The sequence below is a fragment of the Bubalus kerabau genome, chromosome 2 (assembly GCF_029407905.1).
Source record: "Bubalus kerabau isolate K-KA32 ecotype Philippines breed swamp buffalo chromosome 2, PCC_UOA_SB_1v2, whole genome shotgun sequence".
NCBI classification, from domain to species: domain Eukaryota; kingdom Metazoa; phylum Chordata; class Mammalia; order Artiodactyla; family Bovidae; genus Bubalus; species Bubalus kerabau.
The window spans coordinates 126696502-126715147 of NC_073625.1; the positions used below are offsets into that span (position 1 = coordinate 126696502).

Below are 18646 nucleotides of genomic sequence, written 5' to 3' on the forward strand. Positions count from 1 at the left end.
AATGTCTCCTTTGCCAATCTGGATGAAATTAGCTTATTTGTCACCTCCCAACCCCCTCTTGTGTCACTTCCCCACTCCTCTTCACCCACCCATACCCAAAAGGTTGGGGTTTCTTTTTTAACAGATTATTAAAAAAAACCCTCAGAGGGGACATATGTATACCTATGGCTGATTTTTGTTGATGTTTAACAGAAAACAAAATTCTGTAAAGCAATTATTCTTCAATTTAAAAATAAATAACTTTTTTAAATCCTCAAACAAAACACTTTCTCAAAGAACAACCTAACCTCTCCTTCCTCAAAGCAGAGCCTCTTGAGATGCTTACACTTCTCCACTTTCCACTTGTTTCCCAAGTAACTGGAGTCAGCCCACACCATTCCACTGAAATTGCGTCTCTAATTGCAAAATCTCCTCTCAGCACCTTCCTCAGTGAGGCCTCTCTGGTTCCTTTTCTTCAAACTCCCTCCCTCTAACAGGCATCCTCCCAGCTTTCCTCTTCCCTCCCCATGCCAACCTCCTCTGGTGACCAGATTCCTGCTGGCACTGAAGTGTCCACATCCCTAGAAGTCCAGCCTCAACCTCATGGGCTCCCCTCTGTACCAACTTACACACACCCATGGGCACCTCCCCTAGACTCCAGACCACATTTAAGAACAAAATTTAAACCAGACACCTGTACAGAAAATTGACACCTACATTTACTCGTTTTTAAATGTATTAACCACTAACTATGTGCTCAGCATAATTCTGAGGGCTTAAGATGCTTAACCCGATGAAGATCACTGCCCTTGGAGCTTTACATTCTAGCAGAGTGAGACATAGAAAACCGTAAGTGTAATGAGTGAATAACTTAGTATCTGGGGATGGTGCTGCTTTCAACAGAAAAGAAGAAGATGAGGAAAGAGAAGCTTGGGGAAGAGCACATCAGTTCAGCTCTGGGTATCCTGAGTTTGAGATTAGACTCTCAAGTAGAGTGTGACCGGGCAGTCTGATAGAAGATTACAGAGGATGGTAGGAAGGTCTGGGCCAGAGGTATAAATGTGGGGGTTATCAGCACTCCAGTATTCTTGCCTGGAGAATCTCCACGGACAGAGGAGCCTAGTGGGTTATAGTCTATGGGATCACAAAAGTCAGACACCACTGAGTGACTAGGCATAGCACACAGCATGTATCAGCACTGAGGGCCCTTTGGGGATTCCTGATCAGCTGGTTGAGTTTTTCTCTACCCAATCACATGGGTGTTTACTTTGGAACAAGAGTTCCTGGATTTAAACCTGACTTTATCACTTCTCAACTATGTGATCTTAACAGGCTACTTGACTACTCTCAAGATGTGTCCTCATCTGTAAAAATGGAGAAAACAGTATCTACCTCATAAGATTATAATGAGGGGGAAAGGAGGCAATTCATGTTAATTACCTTGCACATGGTAATAAGCATTCAATATGTGTTAGGAATTATAATCCTCTCCCTCAGTCTCTCCATCACTTAATATCTTGTTAAGCATTTTTCCTTCTTTCTTATCCCATATTCAACTCTCCCTTCACTCAGGGTGCTCCTGGATTGCATATTCATCCTGGTACCTCACTGTCCCTAACACAAGCCCATAAAGGTATTGAATCACATGCAACAGGAAACAAAGTTCTATTATTACTGCTCTCAAAACATTCTTACATCTGTCTCCATCTCTCTTGTCTCATCATTTCTCATCTGAGCGCCCAATAAATTTTACTCAAACCTCAATTATAGCTCAAATAAAATTAAAATTTTAATTTGCTTACATGTCTGTCTTCCCTTAAAATTAAGCATCTCGATCAAGTAACAATTAGCTCCGTAACCCTAGTGCCTTTGTGTCCAGTGCCCAGACCAAGAAAAGCATCCAATAAACATCAGTTAAACAAATTTTAAAAAAGTTTTTATTGGCTACCTGCTAGACACTGAAATTAAAATACAGTCATTACCACCTCCACATAAACTACATTTCCTGCCCTCAAAGAGTCTTGAGACAAACTTAGCACCTAAGGCAGAAAACAAAATAGCTGAACAAATGTAATGAAATTAATGACAGAGTAAAGTTTATAATATTGGCCATATTTACACAAAGAGTCCCAAGAAAAGATACTGTGGCTAGAGTTAGAAATGAAGAAAGGTGCTGCTACCCACTTTTCTGTCCTTTCCCTGCTTCTCTCCTTTCCCCTGGAAAGGAGAAATGGTAGTGTGTAAGAGCACCCAGCTCAAATTGGAGCCCAAAGGAGCTTCTAGAAGAAAAGATGGCAGACAGGCAATCAGAAAGGAGGGGATGGTGAGGACCTGCCATCTTGAGTACTCAAATGATGTTAAACCAAAAACAAGATCTGTTCACAGTTACAGAAGATAAAGCCTGAGTTGGAGAAAGCCCTCAAATTTCTTTACCTCTCTTGGATGATTTTTGTTCTTCTAACAGAACAGATCTATGTATCAGAAGACAATCTCTTTGTGTTGGCCAACCAAAATGGGGCCAGATGGTCTCCTTTTCAAAGTTAATACACACAGGTGCCCTTTTATCTCAAGGTTGATGAAATGATGCACATCTCACACTCTGTTCCTCTCACTGAATCTTCCCACCTGTTTTCATTCCTCATGAACAAATTCCTGGCCCTCAACATGGTTGCCTCAGAGCCCAACAGTCCCCAACATAGTCAGCCACCATCCTTAGCATTAATGGTACCTCACTGAGTCACTAGCAACCAGAAATCTCTCTCTGCCAAAGTCATCAAAAGATGTCTTTGGGAAGGTCATGGCTATCCATATTAATAAAGGTTAGAGAGGAGTTCAAATGTGAGTATAAGGATCTGCCATCCCTGTGATACACTCTTTACACAGCTTTGCTCTCATCAGTTGTCAGGGTAACCAATCCCTAAGCTTCCTCATCAAGAGAAGCAAAACTTCCTATTACTCCAATAAGGCAAAATTATATATGCATAATGAGTTCTAACTTGTGATTCACAGAGAGAGAGGTTTGAAGTCCAAGTCCATTGTTTACTAGCTCTGTTACCTAGGGCAACTTAGCTGAATTTTGGGGCCTCAGTTTATTCATTGATACAACAGGGATAGTGCTACCTCTATCACTGGGTTGTAGGGAGAATTAAATGACAAAAGAAACACCCAGCACACAATCAGTGTTCAAGGTGGCAGCTACTAATAACGTCATGGATCTTAGAATCTAGCGTAGGCAATCATTCACCTGGTTTCCTTCTAGCAGGGTCTTAATGACTGCTCTTAGTCTGTAAGAAAGCTTATGCTGAGGTGTTGTTGTTTTTTTAACTGCTTCTGCTTTATGTTTTGGTTTCCTGGCCACGAGGCATGTGGGATCTTAGCTCCCTGGATGCTAAGGGATCCTTAGCAGGATCGAACCTGCACCCCCTGCATTGGAAGGTGAAGTCTTAACCACTGGTCTGCCAGAGGAATCCCTATGCTGAGTTTTATCATCAAGGTTGAGGTTGGAAACAAAAGGTCAATGGCCCAAGGTAGGGGGTTGAGCCTTCCTCCAAGCTCTGATGAGACAAGATTTCCAGACTATGATCTGTAATGTATGTGCTCACAGGATAGGCTTTGAGAACTTAAAGACAGGAAGACCTGGGAATCCTGGGAAGAGATAGAAAGACATGTGTCCACCAGCATTCCCTGCGAAACATAAAGTGCTCAGAGCCCTGATGGCAGGACTGGGGTTCTAGTGACTCAGAAGCTATGGAAGAGAATGCAGGTTGCCCAGGACACATTGCTGGAAGCAATGGCCCCTGAATATCTACTCGCTTTGGTTTCTGCCACTCCTCCTTCCTGCTTTCCCTTCCAGGGTTGGAATCTGTTCTGACTTTGCATAGCTCCTCAACTTCACCTCTGTTGGAACCTTCACACACCCAAATCCTCCGAAGGATGTGCATGCAGAGGGCAGTCACTAACCTGGCCCTAGGTCCTTAAAGCACACCAGCTTTGTGGTAGAGCCGATTTCTTTAACGGGAGGAACAGGGATCTCTGAAGGCAGCTCATTTCATGTACAGATAGTTCTGAGTATACAGTTTTAGACTGTAGATTCACAATTCAGAATCTACTTCTCTTAACTTCTAAGTTCTAGTTCTAAGACTAATGAATTTTTAAAAGATGAAAGTCTTTGCATGATAAAATACACTGCGTGCTAAGTTGCTTCAGTTGTGCCCAACTCTTTGAGACCCTACGGACAATAGCCTGTCAGACTCCTCTATCCACGGAATTCTCCAGGCAAGAATACTGGAGTGTGTTGCCATGCCCTCCTCCAGGGCATCTTCCCAACTCAGGGATCGAACCTGCATCTCCTGCATGGCAGACAGATTCTTTACCACTGAGCCACCTGGGAAGCTCCTATGATAAAATATCATCTCAGTTAATTCATGTCACAATAGTCACAGCTAATAGTTATTGCAGGCCAGCCATGACCCACACCTTACAGGCAGGAAAGTACCACATGGTGTTTCCTGAACTTGCTAGACCTTAATACCATCTGGAGTACTTGCTATATACATTGCTCCCCAGACCCCACCCCAACCAGACTGATTCAGTGAGCCCCAGGTGACTAAGATCACACAACCTGGAGGCTGGAGGCCTAGTGGATCAAGTGTGCAAACCTGGGTCCACTACATGATTGTATCATTTACTCACTGTGTGACCTTGGGAAAAGTATTTAGCCTTTCTGAACCTTAGTCATGTATCTGTGACTTCAGAACGATGACAACACCTATCTTTACGGTATGCCATAAACCACTTAGCAGAAAGCCTCTAGATAGTGATCACTGATCCTGATATGGCTCACTGATCCAGAACAACTCTCTTATTTTTGCTCAGTGCTACACAATTCAAAATTAAAGTGCCCAAGACAAGGGAACATTTCATGCAAGATGGGCTCAATAAAGGACAGAAATGGTATGGACCTAACAGAAGCAGAAGTTATTAAGAAGAGGTGGCAAGAATACACAGAAGAACTGTACAAAAAAATCTTCACGGCGCAGATAATCATGATGGTGTGATCACTCACCTAGAGCCAGACATCCTGGAATGTGAACTCAAGTGGGCCTTAGAAAGCATCACTACAAACAAAGCTAGTGGAGGTGATGGAATTCCAATTGAGCTATTTCGAATCCTAAAAGATGATACTGTGAAAGTGCTGCACTCAATATGCCAGCAAATGTGGAAAACTCAGCAGTGGCCACAGGACTGGAAAAGGTCAGTTTTCATTCCAGTCCCAAAGAAAGGCAATGCCAAAGAATGCTCAAACTACCACACAATTGCACTCATCTCACACGCTAGTAAAGTAATGCTCAAAATTCTCCAAGTCAGGCTTCAACAATACGTGAACCGTGAACTTCCAGATGTTCAAGCTGGTTTTAGAAAAGGAAGAGGAGCCAGAGATCAAATTGCCAACATCCTCTGGATCATCGAAAAAGCAAGAGAGTTTCCAGAAAAACATCTATTTCTGCTTTATTGACTATGCCAAAGTCTTTGACTGTGTGGATCACAATAAACTGTGGAAAATTCCAAAAGAGATGGAAATACCAGACCACCTGACCTGCCTCTTGAGAAACCTGTATGCAGGTCAGGAAGCAACAGTTAGAACTGGACATGGAACAACAGACTGGTTCGAAATAGGAAAAGGAATATGTCAAGGCTGTATATTGTCACCCTGCTTATTTAACTTATATGCAGAGTACATCATGAGAAATGCTGGGCTGGAAGAAGCACAAGCTGGAATCAAGACTGCCGGGAGAAATATCAATAACCTCAGATATGCAGATGACACCACCCTTATGGCAGAAAGTGAAGAGGAACTAAAAAGCCTCTTGATGAAAGTGAAAGAGGAGAGTGAAAAAGTTGGCTTAAAGCTCAACATTCAGAAAACTAAGATCATGGCATCTGGTCCCATCACTTCATGGCAGAAAAATGGGGAAAAAGTGGAAACAGTGGCTGATTTTATTTTTCTGGGCTCCAAAATCACTGCAGATGGTGACTGCAGCCATGAAATTAAAAGACGCTTACTCCTTGGAAGGAAAGTTATCACCAACCTAGACAGCATATTCAAAAGCAGAGACATTACTTTGCCAACAAAGTTTCATCTAGTCAAGGCTATGGTTTTTCCTGTGGTCATGTATGGATGTGAGAGTTGGACTATAAAGAAAGCTGAGCGCCAAAGAATTGATGCTTTTGAACTGTGGTGTTGGAGAAGACTCCTGAGAGTCCCTTGAACTGCAAGGAGATCCAACCAGTCCATCCTAAAGGAGACCGGTCCTGGGTGTTCATTGGAAGGACTGATGTTGAAGCTGAAACTACAATACTTTGGCCACCTGATGCGAAGAGCTGACTCATTGGAAAAGACCCTGATGCTGGGCAAGATTGAAGGCAGGAGGAGAAGGGGACAACAGAGGATGAGATGGTTGGATGGCATCATGTACTCAATGGACATGGATTTGGGTGGACTCTGGGAGTTGTGATGGACAGGGAGGCCTGGTGTGCTGCGGTTCATAAGGTCGCAAAGAATCGGACATGACTGAGTGACTGAACTGAAGACAAGGATTTATTTAAACTCAGATCTGACCATGTCTAAAGTCTAAGTGCCTACATGCAGCAGTTGGAGAAGGCGGAATTAAATGGGCACGAGGCCCACTGGCACAGAATGGCCTACATATCCAGGTCCTAGCTCCAAATTCACTCAGACTCAGCTCATTCTGCATCCTCAGGAGCCACCATGGGGCAGAAGCCCTGGCCAGCCGGATGCCCCCAGCACCACAGTTAAGGAAAGAAAGGTTACCCTGGACTTCCTCCTGCCTCTGCTTCTGTTCCTCCCCTACATGCCACCCACCTCCCCTTCCTTTTGGGAATATTCAGAATGCCCAATTTTTCTCCCTGTGTGCACCCAGCTTTCCTGGGAGGCAGGCTGGGGAGGGTTTGAGACTGCAGGCTGGGTGTTTCGCTTCCCAACTGTGAGGCTTCACTTCTTTCCTCTGGGACCCTCTCTTTCTGCAGTGGGGCCCATTTTCAGGAATGCTCCTAGCACACAATCTAGCTCACCTGTCAATGAATCAAGAGCCCCACAGCTTTAACCTATCACTTCTCTTTCTCTAAAGTCCCTGGGATTTTCAGTTAGTGGGGCCACCTATAACTCATATTTAATAGTTTAATTGATAAGCCCTCATTCATTTGTTCACACAAATATATCACCCAAGTACAGGTGATATAGAAATAAATAGGGTCCAGTCCCTATTCCTGAGGCCTTAGAGAAAGGGGAAGATCCATAAACTGAAAGGCGGAAAGATCATGCAAGGTATCAACTAAGGGCTGGGGGTGGTGCCAACTCAGAAGTCAGAAAAGGTAATGTTCACTCTGGGTTTTGAAGGATGAATAGGAGTTTACCAGGCAGAAAAAGGTATGCCCAACAGCAGGGGGAAAAAACAGTGCAAAGGCTGAGTCATGAAAGTGGGCCTGTTTTACTTAAGAAATATTAAGCTGTGAAGGGTAAAGGTATGAGAGCTGCAGAGATGAGATACGGGGTTCAACAGGATTATCTGCTCAGACATTAAGGAGGTTTTCCAAGCAAGCAAGTGATGTTGCTAGATTATCTTCCCTAAACTCAGAGTTGAGCTCCGGGCACTAAAAAGGAGCTTTGGTAGAGCATTAAGAGGTGTCATTTCGGCTGACAGAGGGGAAGGAGCCAGAGCCATTTATCCTCACCCTTAGGCTGGCCTGGAGCCCCACCATCTACTCCCCCAAACCTTGATCCAACTGACACTGAACTCTAGTCAAGTCCCCGCTTACAGGGTGATGAGAAGCCACAAAATGAGAGATGGAGGAGCTGGGACCAACTGTAGGAACAAACCAAAGGAAAGAGGAGGAATTATTTTGTGTCTGGTGGCTCATGGTGTCCTCAAAGGCATCCTCAAAGCCAGATGACTCTGGATTAGAATCCCATCTCCATTCTTTACTACTTACATGACCTTGTGTAATTCATTCCACCTCTCAGAGGCTGTTTTCTCATCCTTTACACAGAGCTACAAGCTTTACCTCAAAGATTTGTTCTAAAGATTAAAACTACATCACTTATTTCAAGTGGCCAGCATAGCGTCCAATGTAAAATGGTTCTCTAAATATTACCAAGCTGATTTTAATATGTTCATTTTGTCTTAGAGGGGAGGAGGCCACCAGACTAAAGGACGTTCAAAGAAAGACGGGTGCCCCTGAAGCACCAGGATGGAGTCAGCCCCGTGAGACACCCACTAAGCAGTTGTGAACTCCTAGGTGAGACCCTGATCCACCCCTTCCAAGTTTCTCTCTGCCCTCTGTGGCTGTTTGCAGTTTCTGTAGGACAGGATCACATTTCCCACCTGAGCCCCTGGGCCTAGGAGCGCTGAGGGCCTTGCAGCCCAGGACTTTTCAGAGGGCTCACATGACAACCTGGCAAGGCGCAGCCATTCCCAGCAAAGGCATTAATAATACACTCCTTTTCCCACAAACTCTGGCAAACAGTCTAAAGTGACAAGTGAAAACATTGAGTCAAAATTCTCACTGGGGCTGAGGAGGCCAAAATAACTTGCCTATCAGGGCTAAATCATGGGGCTGAGTCACAGTTCTGCTCAGGGGTTGTGGCCAAATGAAATGGCTGATGATAAAGCTAAGAACTGAAGCAAAACCGTGTTCCTTGAAGAATAAACTGCCCGTATAGCCTCTGAATGATTCAAGTGGAAAGTTTCCTCGACCCAGAGGCACAGAGAAAGGAGGCCGTGAGACATATTGGTTGAGGAATGAATTTAGATGTGGACAGCATCTCAGCAACAGCCCAAAACACAGCAGCTACCACAGGCGGCCCAGAGACCCTGAGGTAGGGGACCTGAGGAAGCACAGGCTGATCCCCTGCAGGAGCAAGAGGACAAATAGAGTAGGTTTCAGTAGGATTTTTGTCTCCTTGTTTGTACCATTGTTTTGCTGTTGTTACAGTTCAGTCGTTAATTTGCGTCTGACTCTTTTGTGACCCCATGGACTGTAGCCCACCAGGCTCCTTTGTCCATGGAAATTTCCAGGCAAGAATACTGAAGCAGCATGCCATTTCCTTCTCCAGGAGATCTTTCTGACTCAGGGATTGAACCTTTGTCTCCCACATCACAGGGAGATTCTTTACCACTGAGCCACCAGGGAAGGCCTTGGTTGTACCATATCAGCACCAAACCAGTGCCTGGCTTCCAGGCACTCAGTTGTATGAATAAAGAAATACGTAGTGGGGATCAGGCAGCATGAGTTAGTAACTATGCAAATCTAAGCCAGCCCCTTATCCTCCTGAACCTCAGTCTTCTCATCAAGAAAATGGGACAATGACAACTACTTAGAAAGGTTCTTATAAGAATAATGAATGGAATAGCCCCTAAAAGAATGCTAAATAGCAGGCACTTTAGAAATGAACTTCTCAGAATTAGCCCTCAGTCTTCCAACAAAGTCCTTGAGTATCAGCTGTTGCCAATTCTCATTGGTAGAGGAGGGAGAAGGAGATTGGGAGGAATAGTGAAAAGAGAAGATAAAGTAACTAAAGGTCACACATCAAAGGAAGATAAAGAAGATCCCTATGGTCACCCCTCCATGTGTGGCCCTAGACAAGTCACATATTTCTCTGGGTCTCAGAATTCTCTGATAAGAAGTGCGGCTAGATCTAAGCAGTGGTCTTCACGTTGTGGTCCAGGAAGCCTAGGGAATCTGCAGAGACCCTAAGGGGCCATCCTGCAGTAAGGAGGAAGTAGACAGGCAGGCCCCCAGGCAGCTTCAGGAAGCTTCCTACTGAAGGCGATCTTCTGAAGAAACAGTTCCACCCTCGGTCCTTAACTTTCTGAAAGCAAATGCTTTCTCCAAAGTTGCTGGCATCCTCCCAACCACCAGTTTTCTGCAGGAACCTGGTCTAGGACCCTCGCTTTCAGGGTTATGCAACACAGGGTTCACAGCCAGGGCCTCCTTAAATTTTGCGGCCAAGGGACCTCACTCACCTTGAGTACCAGCCCTGAGTCCCCAGCCCTTTTCAGTGTCTGCACTCACTCACCTTGTTGACTTCTGGCACTTCCCTCCCTGGAAATCTCTCACTACTACCTTCAATGGCACTACCTTCCACCAGGATAAGTGTTCCACTTCTTTCTGGTTCCTCTCCTTCCTCCTGGGCAAGAGGAATAGGACAAGGAGAGGCATGGAGGAGAGAGAAAAGCACACCAGGCAAGGGGAAAGCATGACAGGAAGGAGGCTGTGGAGCCTGGCTTTGGACAGGCTGAATCTGAGGGGCTAGTTGAAGTACAACAGGCAGATGGGTAAAGCAGGTATGGACCCTAAGAGAAGAAGTTGGGACAGAGAGGTTTTCTCCCCTACCTGGCAGAATCTTCTCTCTCATCCACTACTTCTTTCCTTGCCCCACTTCCCCTGTTCACACCAAGTCCACATCACCTAACATTAGGATACTTACGAATCTCCTAACCCATGCCACTTCTCATCCTTCAGATAACACGAGATTACTCACCCAAGCCCAGGTCTGAATAGTCACGCCCCCCTCCTTGGAGACTTGAAATAGCATCTTCCCTGTTTGCTCCAGCCAGTCCAAATTCCTCAGTCTAGTATCCAAACCTCCCACCCTGCCCCCAATCACCACCCCACTGTATGCAGATGCGCCCCTAGGCCACCTGAACAGCCAACCATCCCTGACTTTCCTGGCACTCTTTTCCTCCTTCAGTACACCTCACCACTCACTCCAAGTCCACCTGTGGAATCTTCATACTGCAAACAGCACCCCCAATCTCCTCTCTTCCCAGATCCTGCAACCACTCTTGCCAAAGCTTACAGCTGTGTGCAGATATTGGAGAGTATGCTTCCCTCCAGCTTGGCCAGTAATTTCAGTGCAATCAGCAGGTATTGCAAAAGCATGGCCCTTGTCTCATCAATTAGGAGCCACAAGATAGAAAACTATCACCTGCCCTGCAGCAGCCACAGGTAACCTATAACCTGCAGGCTGTTATTTAGTTGCTAAGTCCTGTCCAACTCTGTGCGACCCCATGGACTGTAGCCCACCAGGCTCCCCTGGCTACAGGATTTCCCAGACAAGAATACTGGAGTAGGTTGCCATTTCCTTCTCCAGGGGGTCTTCCTGAACCAGGAATCAAACCTACATCTCCTGCACTGGCAGGCAGATTCTTTACTGTCAGTTGCCAAGGAAGCCCAACCTGCAAGTAGATCACATCTAACAATGTATCTTCAACAGGAAGCTTGTCAGCCTCCATCTCCGTTTGTTTCTCTCTTTATTGCCTTTTGCACCTAGCCCAGCTGTGGTCTCCAGCAGGCTCTCAGTAAATACTAACTGAATTAATTAATGAGATCCTTCTACAGGGAGCACAGAACTAATTCCATAAAAAATAATTATGGATCTATTACCATGAAAAATAATTTCTTGATTTTTCCATTTGAAGATGACCCAACCGATGATGGAAATGTTCTAAAAGTGGATTTTAGTGATGGTTGTGCAACCCAGTAAATTTACTACAAATCACTGAATTCATTCTTCAAGCAAGTTAATTTCATGGAATACAAATCCTATCTCAATAAAGATGGTTTTTAAAAAACCTGTGTGATGAATAACTCTACCATGGTGGCTCACTGTGTTTGGCTGAGTAATAAGTTGGCTGAGTCATGAGAACATTCAAAAACAAAGAAACAACGAAAAATGATGACCCAACCCTGTGAGGTGTGACCCTGAGCTTAGTCTCCATCCTCATGGGATCAGCAGCAGCTGTAAATGGGGAGGGATGAGTAACCTCACAAAACAGCCTGGGTTGTTGGGGTGGGGAGAGTGCTAGGATGACCATGCATTGCGTCAGTCTATGTCAGGACACAGCAGAAAGTGAACTGATCCTGTAGAACATTCCACAAGGTCCTTGGCAGTAGATCAAGGCTAAGGAATAAGACTCCAAACAGCATCACTTTCCCAAGGAGGCATCCTCCGACCTCAGACTGGTTAACTCACCCAGCACCACAGAATTTCCTTTACAGAAATCCACAGTCCATGAGTATACACTTGGTTGTGTTATTAATCAATTTCATATTTCTCTCTGTAGACCACATGCTGTATGAGGTCAAGGACTGTAGCTCTAGGGCTCACGGTGCCTAGTACAGAAGCAAGCACACCTTACATTCTTATTCTTAGAGTTGACTGAATGCTGATTGAGTGAATGAACACTCATCTTTGATTAAAGTGGGGCAAGGTATACAGACACCTCGTTTTCTTTCAATGCAGTACTGCCGTACAGCTGAGTATTCATAATTCTTAAGGGCCTCTGTAGAGGAGAAGGAACCAGCATTCTCTAGGGTAAGTCACTGTACCACCCCTACTTATCCTTCCCAATCTACCCCCTAGGTATGGTTACTGCCCTGTTTACAGGTAAGGAATCTGAGGCTCTGCACCTGTCAGTTGTCATGGGAATTAAATCGGAAAAAGCACAAAGCACTTGTTATCCAGTATGATTGCTGTGTAATTCTTGGCTACCATTATTATTTTTCCCAGCACACTGAAGCCGCCTCTCCACCCATAAGTAAAAAGAAGAGATGATCCCAAGCACAGAGAGGGCCTGAGGCCGTGGCAGCCTCCCTTGGCACCTCAGACCTCCAAACACTGAGAAAAGTCATCCGGAGTCAGATCCAGAGGTTTCTTCATCTCAGCTGCCAGGAAGTACATATTTGGCACATGGGGACCAAGGAAGGAAGGAGTGGAGGAGAACTTACCCCAGAGGCTAGTAAAAATATCAGCACAGGTTGTTTGCTCATCTGTGGGAAACAATAGAAAAGAAAAAAAAAAAAAAACCCTCTCCTGAAAAAAACACACAAGTCTATAAACTATCACTTTCCTAGAGCCACTCAGAACAATGAAGAAAGATCCTAGAGCCAGGTAACTGGATCAGAAAACAAGTGAAGCCAGACTTCCAAGGCAGCTCCACAAACGGTGGGAGGGGGCTGTCAGCTTCCTTTTGCTTCTCAGATTTAAAAAGTACAGGCTTGGGGTCGAGATTATCACAGCCAACCCAAGAGCAGAAAGGGAATTACACAACCAGCCACTAGAGAAACACAGATGAAGACCACAATGAGCTACCACTGCACACCTATTAGAACAACTGATATTAAAAAGAAGACACCCCCTAACTATTCTCCCATCCTGCCCTGCCACTCCCTCCCTTGGCAATCGTAAGTTCATTCTCTAAGCCTGCGAGACTCTTTCTGTTTTGTAAGTTCATTTGTATCATTTCTTTTTAGATTCCACATATAAGGGCTGTCATATGATACTGCTCTTTCTCTGTCTGATTTACTTCATTCAGTAGGGAGTTCGGGATGGACAAGTACACCCTGCTATATTTAAAATAGATAATCAACAAGGACTTACTCTATAGTACACGGAACTCTGCTCAATATTACATGGCAGCCTGGATGGGAGGGGACTTGGAGAGAGAATGCATACATGTGTATGTATGACTGAGTCCCTTTGCTGTTCACCTGAAACTGTCACATTGTTAATTGGCTATACTCCAATGTAAAATAAAAAGCTTTTTTTTTCTTAATTTTTGAAGAAATGTTTGTGTTCAAATTGATGAACTAGAGTGCTTTTTTCCAATGAAAAATAAGATAAATAAAAGAGGATGCTACAAATGCTGATGAGGTGGAAAAGTACCTCTTTCCTACATTGCCGATGGGGACAGAAAACCATACAGTCACTCTAGAAAATAGTTAGGCAGTTTCTTAAAAAATTAAAAACACACTTGCCATACAACTCAGCAACTGCCCTCCTGAGCATTTATCCTGGAAAAATACACACACACAAAAATTGGGGAGTTTCTTTTTTTTTGAAAAATAAAATTTGATGTTCATATAAAAACTTGTACAAAACTGCTTACAGCAGTTGAATCTGTTATAGTCAAAAACTAGAAACAACCCAAATGTCCTTCAATGGGTCTATAGTGAAACTGATATATTCATACAATGGAATAACACCCATCATTTAAAAAAAAAGAGCTAACTATTGGTACTCTCAACAACCTGGAGGGACCTGAAGTACATTCTGATGAGTGAAAACAAGCCAGTCTCAGAAGGTTGCATATTATATGACTCTATTTACAGAACACTCTGAAAATGACAAAATTATAGGGATGAGAAAAGCGAGAAAGGGCCAACCCAGCATAACAATGAATGGGTGGCATGAGGGAGACCTCTGTGTGGAATAGTTCTGTACCTTGATTGCAGAGGTGGCTCCACCAATCTAAACATGTGAGAAAATGAGACATTGTTCCACGCACAGCTGTACCCAAACTCAGATTCCTGGTTTTGATACTGTACTATAATTGTGTAAGATGAAACCAGGGGAAGAAACTAAAGGATACACTAGACCTCTCTGTACTATCTTTGCAACTACAACTGAACCTATAATTGTTTCAAAATTAAAAGTTATAAATAAATAAAAGAGGTGCACAGCCAGTAGGAGAGCATCTGGGATTCCAGCCCACACCACATTCTTCCACTCGCCAAATCCCAGGGCTCCAATCAAATGACTTACAATTGGGCATGCACCATGATGTTGCACATATCCATGCCTTTGCACATACAAATTCCTACCTACACTGCCCTTCTCCTGCCTAGCTAACGTATAATTTCCTTTAAGCCCCAATTCACATACCTTTACCTCCTGAAAGATTCCCTGACTTCGCATCCTAAGATTACTGATCTTCCTTTGTACTCCCTGAGCACAGCACTATTCAACTGAATTGTAATTGCTAATGTGTTACTGCTTTCCACCAAAAGCAAGTCACAGTTTTAGAAAATATATTTGCAAAGTCTCCAATTAAAAACACTGGTCTGTAGAATAAATAAAGAACTTTTACGATCCAGTCATAAGAAGACAGTCCAATTTCATTTAATGAACAAAAGATCTGAATAGCTGCTGCTGCTGCTAAGTCGCTTCAGTCGTGTCCAACTCTGTGCGACCCCATAGTTGGCAGCCCACCAGGCTCCCCCGTCCCTGGGATTCTCCAGGCAAGAACACTGGAGTCTGTTGCCATTTCCTTCTCCAATGCATGAAAGTGCAAAGTGAAAGTGAAGTCGCTCAGTCGTGTCCGACTCTTCACGACCCCATGGACTGCAGCCTACCAAGCTCCTCCGTCCATGGGATTTTCCAGGCAAGAGTACTGAACTGGGGTGCCAGTGCCTTCTCCTAGGAAAGAACTACTGATGCACAAGCACATATAAATATCAAAATACTTATGGTGAGTGTAAAGATGAAAATACGCTGTATTATGCAATTTATGTAAAGTTATAAAAAATGCAAACCAATTTACAGCACTAAAGCAGATTAGTGGTTGTCTAGGGATGGGAGGCTGGAGAAGGCAATGGCACCCCACTCCAATACTCCTGCCTGGAAAATCTCATGGACAGAGGAGCGTGGTAGGTTGCAGTCCATGGGGTCACTAAGAGTCAGACATGACTGAATGACTTCACTTTCACTTTTCACTTCCATGCATTGGAGAAGGAAATGGCAACCCACTCCAATGTTCGTGCCTGGAGAATCCCAGGGACGGTGGAGCCTGGTGGCTTGCCATCTACGGGGTCACACAGAGTCGGACACGACTGAAGCGACTTAGCAGCAGCAGCAGCAGGGATGGGAGGCAGGACACAGAGGGGGCAGAAGGGAAGGATTAGGTGAAGGAAGAAACGGGAGGATAATGGTTAGGTTCACTGATTTGTGTGGAAAATTTCATAAGTTTATGCATATGTCAAAACTCACTAAGTTTCGTGACTTAAATATATGCAGGTTTTTGTCTCTCAATCATATCTCAATAAAGTTGCATGGGAAAAAAGTGATGGTTGTCATCTAATAAGCAGCTACCTTGTGGGCAGAACATTATAAAAATAATCATTAATGTGGGTTTCCCTGGTGGCTCAGTGGTAAAGAATCTGATTGCAATGCAGGAGACCCAGGTTCAATCCCTGGGTTGGGAAGATCCCCTGGAGAAGGAAATGGCAACCCCCTCCAGTCTTCTTGCCTGGGAAAACCCATGGAGAGAGGAGCTTGGCGGGCTACAGTCAATGGGGTCTCAGAGGAATAGGACGTGACATAGAGACTAAGCAAGCAAAAGGAAAAAAAAATTATAATTATTAACCTTCACTCAAGGTAGGTGTTATTCAGCCCAGTTTACAAACGAGGAAACTGAGTCAGACAAGACAAGGTAATCATGCAGCTACTGTGAAGCCTGGCTCAAACCTAAATCAAGTGTCTCCAAAACAGAAGCAGGGCACCTGATGCCACCATGAGCTCAATCAACGCCCTTCTTTACCCTTCCAAGTGTATATATATACCTTAAAAGGTCCTCAGATAACATCTTCTCAGCTTGTTTCACTGACCTAGAAAGCCAAGCTCCTGATGAAGGAAGAGGACTTAACTCTAAGCGTACCAGAAGGGCTTGTCAGATACAGATGAGGGGCTGGGGGCGGGTGGAGGCAGGGCTGGCACCTGGAGGATACCCACCTGTGCCCTTGCCAGGTGCAGACAAGGCTCAGTGAGTACATGGCCTTGGAAGCAGTAACCTCTCACAACCGGTATCCCTCCCTCCCCTGGAGCACACACCTTCTCCTCAGCAACTACAACTGCTAACCACAGCTGTGGGACCAGGCTTCTTAAAATGAAAGTGTGGGACCAGATGGCCTCTACAGTCCTTTCTACTTTTTTAATTTTCCAAACTACAGTTCTACACAGTACCCTGGTGCCCTGCCTTCTCCCCATCCCCTCTTGCAGGCTACTTAAAGGAGGTGGCAAAAAGGAGCCAGAAGGTTCAGAAATCGAGGGAGAGGGCAGAGGTTCGGGTTCCATTATGCTAATTTAATTAGTTCTAATCTGCTGGCAGCAGGGCCTGGAAGAAAGAGCCTTTGTTTAAGTTTCGCATTTGGCAGGAAGTGCCCCTGCTCCTCTCTAACCCCAACGCCCCCTCCTCCCCCCATCAGAGCTTGTGAGTCCAAAGCTCTGATTTCAACCCTGGCTCTCAGGTCCAGCAGCGCCCGGGCTTCCTTTTCACACTTCTCTTGATTTCTTGATTTTTCCAGGAAGGAAATTTGCCCCAGATGTCGGTCCATAAATGGAGAGCTTTCATCAGCCCGTATGAAAGGGTGTTAGTAATTCACAGATTTCCCCAGAAGCAAGAGCCAAAAGGAGAAGTTCCAGCCAGTTTGTCTCCATCAATAAACCAAAGGCTTACCAATCAATTAAAGCCCTCCCCTCCACGGGCAGGAAAATTTACAACATGCAAAACATTTCATTTTCACTCTTATGGGACTCACTTTATGGGATAGTAAGAACAGAAACTCAGTCATTTATTCAATTAATGATTATGAAGCACTTAGAGTTCACAGGGGAGGAAGCGGAGGGATACACAAGTGAAGTGACCTGTCCTGTGCCTCCCAGCGTTGGGGGCAGGAGTGGGGGTGGGGGAGGTCCATCAGAATCTCCAAAGCAAAACGTCCCTCGTTTGCAGCCTTGGCTAATTTCAGTGGTGTCAGTTTTCCCGCTATAGCCAATTTCAAGTCGCCAACAATTTTTAACAACCAATTTGCAAAATTCCTGAATATTTAAAATCAGCTCAGGATAGCCTCCAGAGGGGAGGGGAGTTCTCCTAGCTTCTGAGTTTTCCCTCTGCCTCCCTCCTCTGCCTCCACTCAGGAAGAGCCAACATGCCTTGGAGGCCTAAAGAGTAATTTTAATGGAAACTACCTGAAGCTCTGTTAGGATTTCAGGCGTGTTTTCTTTTCTTCCGTGTCTTCTTTTCTTCCTCGTCATTATTTCTCCATTTTACTTTTATAATCAGAACATATCTAAGTAATTTAAGTAATTTTTTAGGAAGCCTAGTGGACTATTTTGCAATAACCTCTCCAGGTAATTTCTGTCACTATATTCCTTGAGGGGTGGGGGTGAGGTAGTGTTTCCTAAAAACTCAACTTCCCCAGCAGAACAGAGCTGGTACACCAATGTTAAGCATTCCCTGAGCTTGGTGCAGTCTTATCTGAAGGATAAATTCATTCCCTTGGGAGTTCAAATTTCACCCGCAATTGAGAAAACACAACTTTCTGTTAAGAGTCCAGAAGACCTGCCCTAAAAAATCAAAACCTCTTAGGCCACCAAATGACCTTGCCCCTGGTTGGGCTGAAATAGAAGCTGATGGTTTGAACCAGAAACAAGTGGCCTTTATCTCCTGCTCTTGAGAGGATGAAGTGTCCAACACCCCATCCCAGCACCCCAGGAGGCATTTTACCTTCTTGGTCCCCAGGCTAGGATTTGAGGGCTCTTACCTCAGCGATGGGACACAGGCCTTGCCCCAGGGCTTGGGCAGGCTCACGTGGGCCAGTTCATTTCAGCTGCAGTCTACAACTTCACTGCTTCTCTCTGGGCTGCTCTCTGCAGATCTCAGCACAATTCACTCTACACTGCCTGCAGGAAGGAAAAAAAAAAAACAAAGCCAAGTTACCGGCTGAGCATCAGAGGCACACATGTTAATATACACAGGAGGAAAAACACCCTTGCTCCTCCCATCCGTGGTCACTCCGGCCACTTCAG

At 44.8% G+C, this 18646-nt stretch overlaps 1 protein-coding gene and 1 long non-coding RNA gene across 15 annotated transcripts in view; one reads left to right on the plus strand and one right to left on the minus strand.

The window, feature by feature from the left end:
• Positions 1-18646, minus strand: part of ST6GAL1 (ST6 beta-galactoside alpha-2,6-sialyltransferase 1) — a 147892-nt gene that overhangs the window by 85855 nt on the left and 43391 nt on the right. For 3 of the 13 annotated variants that reach the window (XM_055568767.1, XM_055568769.1, XM_055568768.1), the window contains exon 2: positions 18382-18520. The gene's annotated coding sequence lies outside the window, so the exon portion shown is untranslated. The other 10 variants (XM_055568773.1, XM_055568779.1, XM_055568780.1 and 7 more) reach the window with 10 other exon arrangements.
• On the plus strand, positions 7116-12781 carry LOC129643737 (uncharacterized). 2 transcript variants are annotated; one of them, XR_008710473.1, is made up of 4 exons: positions 7116-7324; positions 8185-8295; positions 11481-12376; positions 12572-12781. It is a non-coding gene; the product is annotated as an uncharacterized LOC129643737 (long non-coding RNA). The 2 variants fall into 2 exon arrangements; XR_008710474.1 differs by lacking the exon at positions 7116-7324 and adding an exon at positions 7331-7426.